Raw genomic sequence first — 8,088 nt, 5'->3', positions numbered from 1 at the left:
TTGAAATCTTTATTTTCTTTTCCAAATAATTTTCGAAAAATTACAAAAAAAAATTTTAAAATCATAAAAACAAAAAATAATTTATGTTTCTTGTTTGAAGTCTAGTGTCTAATTTTAAGTTTGGTGTCAATTGCATGTCTTTATTCTTCTAATTTTCGAAAATTACATGCATTATGTTCTTCATTGATCTTCAAGTTATTCTTGATGATTTCCTTGCTCTGATCTTTAAATTCTCTTGTTTTGTGTCTTTTGTTGTTTCTCATATGCATTTTCAATTTGTTAGTGTCTCTAATATGAAAACTTCTAAGTTTGGTGTCTTGCATGCATTGTTTATTTGATCTTAGTTTTCCATGATTAGTTGCAGTTTGATTGTTTCTCATCATTAAAAAAATCAAAAAAATTTTCAAAATTATGTATTTTCAAGTCAATAATACAGAGAATTGAAGATTCAGAACATGCAGCAGAGGAATGATACGCGGAAAACTTGTCTCTCAACAAATTTTCTTCGGCAAGTGTACCAAATTTGTCGTCAAGTAAAAACTAACAATAGAGTAAGGTCGAATCCCACAGAGATTGATTGATCAAGCAACTTTAATTAGAGGAATGTTCTAGTTGAGCGAACCAGAATTTGATTTGAGATTTGCAGAAAATTAAATGGCGGGAAAGTAAATAGCAAAAACAGTAAATGCTAGAAGTAAAGAGCTGAATGTAAATGGCGGAAAGTAAATTGCAAAATCTTAAACAGGAATGGGGTAATTGCTCATAAAAGTAAATGGCAGAAATTAAAGAGAATGGGTAAGATCAGAAATGGGGAGTTCATTGGGCTCAGGAGATGTTGCATTCTCCGGATCAAGTTCATTTTCATCTCTTCCTCAATCAATGCATTCATTGATCTCCTTGGCAATCTTAAGTGATTGAATTCCAATTTCTTAGTAATTCAATCTCTCAAATCTTGATCAATAGCCAATTCCTTGGTCAATTGCTCATGAGAAGAGATGAAGTATGGTCACTGATTATACCACATGCATTTCCCAAATCAAGTGTTGGTAGGATTATAGTCACATATCCATCCAAACCTAATTTGGTCCAGCATGAGAAATCATTTCTAGCATGATCTCTTCATTCCTCTTTCAAGGTTCAGAAGAGATCCAAGTATGAATAGCTTCTTTTCCAAGATAACTATCCAATTAGATGAAGATCGAAATCTTTCTAGTAAAATCAAGAGAAAAGATAGAAGAAGGAAAATGAAAACTAATATTGATCCAACAAATTACAACAGAGCTCCCTAACCCAATGAAAGGGGTTTAGTTGTTCATAGCTCTGGAAAATGAAAACAAAGATGGAGAATACATGATGAAAGTAAAACTAGAAGTGCAGAGAAAGTAAAATACAGAGAGTAGTTCTATGCCAAAGGCTCCCTAAAGTTTTCAACTCCCCAAACTAATTCAAAGCTACTCCTATATATACTACTCTTCTCATCTTCTAGTTGGCTCTTCAAGTCTTGGGTATGGGCCTCTGAATCTTGAGTTTGAAGCAGTTATCCTTTTCATTGGGCTTAGCTTTGCTTGCAGAGGGAAAAGGTAAAGTATGCAGGGACTTTGACTCAGGACGTTAGTGGTGTCAATGTTAAGTGAAACTGTGGGTTCGAGAACGTTAGTGACAATCACCTTTTTCACTAACGTTCCTAACCTAAATATGATCACGTTGACTTCAACGTTAGTGGCACTAACGTGACCACTAACGTTGCCTCTTAGTCCTTCGCACACGTTATTGGGACTTACCTTTCCCAATAACGTGGAGAGTCCTCCCTTGTCCCTACGTTAGAGTCCACGTTAACTAGGTTAACGTGGCTTCTAACGTAGTAATGCCAATCCTTCGAGAATGTTAGTGACACTTACCTTTGTCACTAACGTTCCAATGTGCCCCTATTTCTCACGTTAGAGTCCACGTTAACTAAGTTAACGTGGCTTCTAACGTAGTCATGCTAGCCATCTCCAACATTAGTGACAAGGGTAAGTGTCACTAACGTTGGCTATCAATTGCTCTCTCCAAATTATCTTCCACGTTAACTAAGTTAACGTGGGAGTTAACGTGGCTTATGGAGGCTTGGCCAATATTAGTGACAAAGGTGAATGTCACTAACGTTGGCTTCTCTTTTGCTTCTTAACGTTAGAGTCCACGTTAACTAAGTTAACGTGGCAACTAACGTGGCCAATTATGAGCTTGGTCCAACGTTAGTGACAAAGGAGAGTGTCACTAACGTTGGCCTTGTTGTCTTCTTCCACGTTAGATTTCACGTTAACTTAGTTAACGTGACTCTTAACGTGGGCTTATGATGGCTTCGAGGGCGTTATTGGCGATTACCTTTCTCATTAACTTTGCAAGTTAGCACCCATTCCACATTAGAGGTCACGTTAGTGGGACTAACGTGACTGCTAACATGGTTCTTCTTTGCTTCCTTTGTCCTGAAATCAAGCAACAAAGTGCATCAAAGTTCTAGTCCAAGTCTCGAGTGATGCATCATCCAATTTGTCATATAATTCATGCAAAATTCTCATGAAATCATGTAAAGTGCACAATGTATGCTTGAATCAAGATGTAAGTGAATATCTACCCAAAACTAGCTTATTTTCTAAGAAAATGCATGAAACTATCTTAAAAACAGTAAAGAAAAGGTCAGTGAAACTGGCCAAAATTCCCTGGCATCACAACACCAAACTTAAAGCTTGCTTGTCCCTAAGCAAGTACTGGAACAAGAGAATGATGAATGGAATGCCAAGAGAAATGAGTCATTCTTGTGGAAGTCATGTTCCTGATTTTATGGTGGTTTCATGCATAGCAACTTAGGTTCATTCCTTCACTGGCTTTCAGACCTTTATCATGTTCTAGAATACTCACTTGATTGCATCCCATGAGACTTTTATTCATTGATCCTTTTGTTGTCATTCCAGGGCTTATTTGTGTTCTTAGGCTAAGTGCTCTGTAAGGGGGCAACTCTTTAGAATAAGCTTTCAGCCAACACTCCCAAACCAGTTGGTTCAAGATACTAGGTGTTGAAGCACCCCTAAGGACCTACTTCCTCAAGTCTCTCCCCCATACATACACACCACAGGCACATGGTTTGTTTATTTTCTTTCCTTGAGGTCTTGGTGTCCAGCACCTCTTTGGGTTACTAAATGTTCTGTAGCAAAGATTGCTCTTGATAGTGGACTTTCAGCTGATAATCCCGGGTTAGTTAACCCAAGTTACCAGGTGATAAAGCACCCCTGAGAGCTTAGTAATCCAAGCAGATCCTTGGTACAGGAACACCACAGACACATCCCTCAAGACTCAAACCCTTGGTGCCTAGCCTCTTTTCTTGCTATTTTTTTTCTTTTATTCTTCAACTTTGATTGTTCTTTCCCTTTTTCTTATTAGGATCTTATTGTTTAGCTAGTCTCATGGGGTGTGTTCAAAGCATATGATTTAGGACAGATAGTTGTCTTCCCACCTTGTTGGTGAACCAACTTAGCTAACTTATGACTACACCACAAACTTAGGAACTTACTCCATAGTATGAACTCCACTCTGGTCTTTTATAAAACACTCATTCTCTTTTCATTTGATTCAAAGGGACAAGCATACAAGTAAGTAAGGAAATGATGCAGTAATGACATTCAGACTAGCAATCCTAGACCTAAGCAATGAAAAACTTAAAAGACAAAATTTAAAAGGTTCAAACTAACATGGAAGCATGTTCTATTTCATACAAGATCTTCCTTATTTAAAGCATAGAAAAAGATGGACCAAAGAAGGAAATCCACCACCTTTTACTCATGTGGATGCCCATGCTCCCCTCCTTGTTTGTCCTCTTTGTGTCCCTCTTGGGTCTTGATGCTGCCATAAATTTGAGTTGCTGTGTGAAGAGAGTGGAAGGTACGGATAGATGAGGAATTTGGTTGGTTAGGACAAGGTGTGATGAAGGAATTTGGATGCCAAAGGTGTGAAGTGTGAGAAATAGCACTTTGGGTGTGAAGGGGAAGTACGGACTACGATTCACTTATATAGGGAAGTGAGGAGGAGATGAAAGGTGTGGATTGATGGGGTTGGTGTATGATGAACGGATGGGGTTTTGTATGGAATAAGCACAAGGATTACCAACTTTATGATGGGGTTGGTTCATTTTCCAAGTTTGTTCTTCTTCCAATGTTGCATGGCAACCATTCCCCATGCATTCCCCCTTGAGACACGTGTGAAATATTTTCCTTTTATGTTATCCGAACCTTCCTCATTTAATTGTCCAATCAATCCCCTTCAATGCTCGTTTCCCTTTTCCTATAAAAATAAAATAAGAAAAATTAATATCATTGAGAAATTAAACTTTATGGCTAGAATAATAAAGAAAAAGAACTAGATTGTTTATTTATGAACACCAACTAACTAACTAACTGTGTATCCTTATATGCACATTGGTGGCACCTTGGGTGACACCAAACTTAGTTTGTAGCACTGTGATGAAAAAGTTTTGTTCAAGGCTCCAAGACTAGCATGCTCTGAATTGCATTCATGCTCTCTTGGCATGCCTTGAACACCAAACTTATTCTTTACTATATACTGCCTAATAAGGATTTCACCAAGTGTTTGTCAAGTTTGGGTTGGAATTCATGAATATTGACTTATTCACTATTTTCTAAAAGCATATAAAACATGGGTTGCCTCCCATGAAGCGCTTCTTTAGCGTCACTAGCTTGACGTTTCTCCTTCATCAGGGAGGTTGATAATGCTTCAAGTCCTCCCCTCTTGCTGTGGACCTATATCCATTGGTTGTATCAATGATCTCTACATGTTCCAAGGAGAGAACTCTGTTGATAGTGAAGACCTTAGGTAACTGAGATGGTACAGTGGGGAGATCAGGGGGGATATTTGGGAAGTAAGCTGAGATCACTTTATCCCCTGGAGAGAAGTCCTCGGTAGGGATCTTCTTGTTCCTCCACCTCCTTGGTACCTTCTTCTTTGTTTCTTGTGATGTTTTCTTACTCTTTGTGACCTCCTCCTCTAAGTAAATGTGGTTACTGGTCTCATATGGTTCTGGTGGTTTAGGTTCCTCCTGATTTTCTTTGAGCTGTGGCAGTTGCTATTTGCCTTGTTCATCAATCAAGGGAGTTCCCAGATGTGCTGGTTGTGCTTCAGTGCTTATTTCTTCCTTCAATATCTCACTGTGATTCTTCCTTGGTTCCTTGTACTCTTGATCTGTTTCTTGTGAGAGTTTGAAGACATTAAAGCTGAGTTGTTCATCATGGATCCTCAAGATTAGCTCCCCTCGCTCCACATCTATGAGTGCTCTGGCTGTAGCTAGGAATGGTCTTCCCAATATGATTGGGTGAGTGTGACTCTCTTCCATGTCCAATATGACAAAGTCTATGGGAAGAAAGTATTTCCCAACCTTTATCAACACGTTTTCCACCACTCCTATTGCTTGTTTTTGAGTTTTGTCAGCCAGCCTGATGACTACATCTGTGGGCATTATCTCATTGATCTGTAGCCTCTTCATAAGGGATAAAGGCATTAAGTTGATGCTTGCTCCCAAATCGCAGAGTGCTTTATCAAACATTGTTTCTCCTATGGCACAGGGGATGTGAAAGCTCCATGGGTCCTTTCTTTTTGTAGGCAACTCTAGTTGAATGAGGGTGCTGCACTCCTTGTTCATCACAATAGTTTGGCTTCCCTTGAGTGAGCTTTTCTTGGGAAGCAGTTCCTTCATATACTTGATGTATGCAGGCATTTGTAGGATGGTCTTGATGAATGGTATGTTTACATGCAGAGATGCAAACAAGTCAAGAAATCTTGAGTATATTCTCTTCTCCACAGCACCATTGAGTAGTTAGGGAAAGGGTGCAAAGAGTCTCAGCAGTTCCTGTTGTGAGATTTTTGGTTCTTGGTGATCTTTTTCCTTTTTCTCTGCTGAGGTATCTCCAGGTTGTTATGACGGCTTGTTTGGCTTGTCTTCAGTCTCCTTACCACTTATAGTGACCATCTTGCAATCTTCCCATCTTACTTTCTTTGTTTCACCTCTCGGATTTTTCTGTGTCACTTGGGAATCCATCTGTAGGTTTGGGAATCTGCTCAGAGAGATACCCCACTTGAGATTCCAACCCCTTGATGGTGTCTCCCTGGTTCTTAAAATTTGCTCACACTTCCTTCTTGAACACCTTGTTGTCTTGAATCTCTTTGCATATGCTTTCCAGCTGGTTCTCAATCCTTGAGAGTCTGTCATCAGATGATGGTAGGTTGGGATTGGAGGTAGAAGGATGAGGAGTGTTATTCTAGTTTTGATATGGATGTGGAGAGGTGTTGTTATGGTGGTGTTGATATGTTCTCTGTGTGAATTATTGGTGAGCTGCATTGTTGTTGGGGTTGTGACATCTCTGATCTTGGCTTTGATCTTATTGATTCTCCCACCCAAAGTTTGGGTGATTCCTCCAACCAGGGTTGTAGGTCTTGGAGTATGGGTCATGATTTTGTCTAGGTGAATTCCCAATGTAGTTGGCTTGCTCCTACTCACTCTCTGCCTCTGCATTCACTCCCTCTTGGGTTGTTGATGAGGTGGTGATTGCTGCTACTTGGTTCCTCTCCATTTTCTTGGTGAGGTCAGCCAACTGCTTGGTAATGAGCTTGTTTTGGGCCAGCAGAGCATCTATATTATTTAGCTCCATCACTCCTCTAGTGTTCCCTCTTTCGGAGGCATAGAAGTAGTCATTCTCTGCTACAGTTTCAATGACATCTATGGCCTCCTCAATGGTCTTCTTCTTGTTCAGAGATCCCCCGGATGAGTGGTCTACTGCTTTCTTTGATTTATAAGAAAGACCTTCATAGAAAATGTGTAGCTGCACCCATTCATTGAACATATGTGGTGGACACCTCCTTGTTAGGTCCTTAAACCTCTCCCATGCTTCATATAGAGTCTCACCATCCTGCTGCCTGAATGTTTGCACCTCAGCTCTCAGCATGTTAATCCGTTGAGGAGGATAGAATCTTGCCAAGAATTTATTCGCCACATCTTCCCAGGTTGCTAAACTCTCCTTTGGGAAGGACTCCAGCCATTTAGATGCCTTGTCCTTGAGTGAGAAAGGGAACAAAAGTGGTCTATAGGTGTCAGGATGAACACCATTAGACTTCACAGTATCACATATCCTCAGGAAGGTGGTTAGATGTTGATTGGGGTCTTCTTGGACACTCCCTCTGAATGAACAGTTGTTCTGAACAAGGGTGATGAGCTGTGGCTTTAGTTCAAAGTTGTTGGCATGTATGGTTGGCCTTTGGATGCTACTTCCACAGTTTCCTGGGTTTGGGTTGATGTAAGAACCCAGAACTCTTCTCTCTTGCCCAGCATGATTTGCTAGACCTTCTCTGGCATGGTTGTGAGCCTCTTCTTCATGATGGTTCTCCATATTCTCCTCCATGTTTGGTTCAAAGTACTCTTCCTCTTCCTCAGCACCAACTACTCTATTTCCTCTTGCTTCCCTCCTTAATCTAAGGAAGGTCCTTTCAGGTTCAGAATCAAAGGAAGTTGAAGCCCCGCTTCTTCTCCCTGTCATACAACCAACAAGGTACAAGCAAGGAAATAGATCCAGAGACTATTCTAAAAAAATGATGTTAGTGTTAGTGATGCAATATATCAAACAGTTAGTGGGTGAGTGAAACAGAGTGTAAACAACTGAAATAAAGGGGTTAAAAGGGATGGGAATACAAAACAACTGAAACCGAAAGTAAAGTGCTCAAACAGAAATTTAAATCAACAGAATAACAAATACTCAATCTAGTGAACTTAATCATTGTTGATACAAAATCAATCCCCAGCAACGGCGCCATAAACTTGATAGCACGGAAAACTTGTCTCTCAACAAATTTTCTTCGGCAAGTGTACCGAATTTGTCGTCAAGTAAAAACTCACAATAGAGTGAGGTCGAATCCCACAGAGATTGATTGATCAAGCAACTTTAATTAGAGGAATATTCTAGTTGAGCAAACCAGAATTTGATTTGAGATTTGCAGAAAATTAAATGGCGGGAAAGTAAATAGCAGAAACAGTAAATGCTAGAAGTAAAGAGC

The 8,088-nt window shown here is 39.8% G+C and overlaps 1 non-coding gene across 1 annotated transcript; it reads left to right on the top strand.

Annotated features, from left to right (window-relative positions):
• The first annotated feature begins 6,879 nt into the window (after positions 1 to 6,879).
• On the top strand, positions 6,880 to 6,986 carry LOC112752425 (small nucleolar RNA R71). Its single transcript, XR_003176863.1, has one exon. It is a non-coding gene; the product is annotated as a small nucleolar RNA R71 (small nucleolar RNA).
• The last annotated feature ends 1,102 nt before the right edge of the window (positions 6,987 to 8,088 follow it).

Source organism: Arachis hypogaea, chromosome 15 (assembly GCF_003086295.3).
Source record: "Arachis hypogaea cultivar Tifrunner chromosome 15, arahy.Tifrunner.gnm2.J5K5, whole genome shotgun sequence".
NCBI lineage: Eukaryota > Viridiplantae > Streptophyta > Magnoliopsida > Fabales > Fabaceae > Arachis > Arachis hypogaea.
The sequence above is the reverse complement of the archived record's forward strand: the minus strand, read 5'-3'. Positions and strand labels throughout refer to the sequence as shown.